Source organism: Dama dama, chromosome 5 (genome assembly GCF_033118175.1).
Source record: "Dama dama isolate Ldn47 chromosome 5, ASM3311817v1, whole genome shotgun sequence".
In the NCBI taxonomy this organism is placed as follows: domain Eukaryota; kingdom Metazoa; phylum Chordata; class Mammalia; order Artiodactyla; family Cervidae; genus Dama; species Dama dama.
Genome location: NC_083685.1, coordinates 27310577 through 27314120, shown reverse-complemented (window position 1 = coordinate 27314120; position 3544 = coordinate 27310577).

The window sequence follows — 3544 nt, the reverse complement described above, 5'->3', positions numbered from 1 at the left end:
CTGACATGGACAGTAGCCACCCTGCTGATGGATGACAGACAGTCAGGAGCCTTGGGGGACATCTTAAAGTCATGCCCAAGCCCCTGCCAGGCCTGGGGCAGGGACCAGGACTTGGGGCTTTCTCTAAGTCTCTGGGCCCCAACTCCGGAATCCTGTGAGCTCTTGCTCTCCCAACCTGGCAAACCTGTTCTCCCTCTAGTAGCCCCAGGTTTAAGTAGCACCTAGGTGTGTCTTCTGAGGATGCCCATGCTCCTCCTGCCTCCCAACCACAACCTGCTGTCCTCTCCCTCCCCCCAGTTCCATGCCCTGGCCACAAAAACCCCTGTCTGGAGGCTGGACCACCCCAGGATCCCTTAGTCCTGCTGCCTCCTTTTCAGCCACACTCCTCAGAGCGATGCTGTCTTCTTCCCTCTTCACCTCCCTCATCCAGCCCCACTCTACCTGTCCCAGCCACAGGGCCTTTGCACTGACCCAGTCTTGGGCCAAATGCTAGTTTCAGCTCTAAAGTCACCTCCTCCAGAGGCTTTCCCTGATTTCCATTCCATCTAAAGAAGCCCCCTCCTCTCCAGGCATTCTAACAATAGTGGGCTGTGGACCAAAGAACACAATCAAGGGTCTAGGAAGTGGGAACGTGTCCTCAGCTGTGTCTAACTCTTTTGTGACCCCATAGACTGTAGTCCACCAGGTTCCTCTGTCCATGGGATTCTCTAAGCAAGAATACTGGAGTGGGTTGCCATTTCCTTCTCCAGGGGATCTGCCTGACCCAGGGATCTACCTGCATCTCCTGCATTGCAAGCCAGTTCCTTACCACTTGAGCCACTTGGGAAGCTGAGGGAAGTGGGTTGAGAGACACTTAAATCCTTGTTTCACTTACTTCCAATAGAAAGCTAATGTTCACCCTCTCCAAAGTGCTTAAGATTTAAAAAGTAAGAATCCTTCATCCCCACATCATTTTCTTCCTACCTTGTCCTTATAGAAACTGTCTTTGTCATTTTTTAATTTATTTTGGCTACTCTGGGTCTTTGCTGTTGGACAAGGGCTCTCTTTAGTTGTGATGTGCAGCAGGCTTCTCACGGCAGTGACTTCTCTTGTTGTGACACATGGGCTTAGTGGTTGTGACTTGCAGGCTCTAGAGCTTGGGCTCAGCAGTTATGGCTCACAGGCTTAACTCTCTCCACTAGTGTCCAACCTCTAACACGGGAAACTTGAATCTGTCACTAACTTAAAAGGAACTTAGGAGAACTTCAATTCATTATTGTTGATTGATGAATGAATGAGCAAATGAATGGGCGGGGACAGGGCCTGGGCATGTCCAGGAGCTCACCTGCCCATCCGTCCCCAGAGACCCTCCTCTATTCTCTGCTGACAGAGCATGGCTCCCTCTTCCTGTGGAACCCCGTCCAGGCCCATGCCCTGGACTCACTCACACTCACAAAGGGGAACTTAAGATATTTACAGCAGTAGTCTTTTTTTTTTTTTTTAATATTTCTTTGGCTGTACAAGGTCTGAGTTGTGGCTCGTGGTGGCATGGAGGATCTTTAGTTGCAGCATGCAAGCTCAAGCATGAGGGGTCTCGTTCCCTGACCAGGGACTGAACCTGGGCCCCCTGTGTTGGGAGCATGGAGTCTTAGCCACTGGACCACTAGGGGAGTTCCAGCAGTAATCTTTATAAAAGGAAAAAAAAAAAACCTAGAGCTCCCTCCAACTTTGTTATAATATGTTTAACATAATATTTAGTGGAATATTACCCAGTGGTGAAAAAGGAACAGATGCCAACTTCCTGCAACAACTAAGATGTTTTCTACTTTCATAATATGCGATGGTGAAAAATCAGTCCTAGAAGATGACCTAGAACATGACACCCTGTCTACAAAGCTGAAGACAATTAAAACTCAACATGACATTGTGATGCATGTATGATGAACATGTGGGTGATTGTCTGTTTGTGCTAAAACTGCCATCCAACACAAAATCAGTGGTTCCTGGGAGGGATGAGACAGTGTGGGGCACAGAGGCGGGTGAAAGAAGTTACTGTTGATACCCTACTTCTTGGCGGGGGTTGGCGAATTCATGCATTTTTATATTACAGATAAAATAAGTTCAGTTTGCTAGTGACACTACATTACAAACTAAGATTCAACCAAATAGTGCATCTGAGGTTTGTTTAGAATTTTTTTCTTAAAAGGACAATTCATATAACCATGTGGGGACATATTTTTATTTTCTTATCTCCTGGCAGCCTCAAATGAGGGAAAGTCTAAGGTCCCACATGGGTGGTCCATTTATATGAAACATCTGGAAGAGGTGAACCCGCAGAGACAGGTTGCCCCCGAGCGAGCGGGAAGGAGGAGGGGAGTGGGGAGGGGCTGCTAATGGGAACGGGGTTTATTTCAGGGTGATGTAATGCTCTGGAACCAGACAGAGGTGGTGGCTGCACAGCGTTGTGGATGTACTAAACGTCCTTGAATTGCTCATTTTAAAACGGGTGATTTTGTGTTATGTGAATCGCACCTCAGAAAAGACATCTCAAGGGGCTCTGGCTTGGGGAGAGGCGCTCCAAGGGATCTGTGAGGGGATGGATAGCACAGCGCCCTGTCCAGGCCTGGCTCTAGGTTCTTCTTGGAAACCAACCCACATCCTTTCATTTCCACACCCAGGTGGGTACCATTACCCTCCCCATCCTTTTTTTTTTTTTTTTTTCTCTTTGTCTGCACTGTTTGGCTTATGGGATCTCAGTTCCCAAACTGGGATTGAACCCGTGCCCCTAGCTGTGGCAGCTTGAAGTCCTAACCACTAGACCATTCCACAGGTGAGAAAGCTGAGGCCTAGCCCAGAGCCACACGCTGGCATCCTGGAGCTCAGCTGTGGACCAGCATCCACATTCGCCAGGGTGCCTTGAGGGCGGTGCACGGGGGGTGGCACCCCACACCTCTCTCAGGCACCCCTGATGCCTCACATCCTCCAACCCAGGCTGCTTTTCCAATTGCTGGCACCCAGAGGCAGGCGGGTCAGGCAGCACTCTATTTTTCATAATTAAAAATGTTTGTATGCTATAATTCACATACCATAACATTCAGGTTTTTAAAGTGGACACTTAGTGGTTTTTAGCATATGTAGCTCTGTGACCATCATCATCTAATTCCACAACATATTCAACACACCAAATAGGAACCCGACATCCACTGATAGGCACCACCCCCTCCCCGCCCCAGCCCCTGGCGACCGCTAGTCTTTCTGTCTCTCTGGATTTACCCCTTCTGAACATTTTATATGAATGGAATCATATAATGCATGGTCTTTTATGTCTGACATTTCTGCTCTTTTTTTTTTCTTCTTCTATTTAATTTATTTATTGCTTTGTTTGTGTCTGGTTTCTTTCACTTGGCATATTCTTTCCAAGGTACCTCTATGCTGTGACATATATTGGTGCCTTACTCCTTTCTCTTGCTGAATGATGCTCCACATTTTTTAATTGAACAGGTAAGTGTGTTTGTTAGTCGCTAAGTCATGTCCGACTCTTTGTGACCCCCTGGGCTGTAACCTG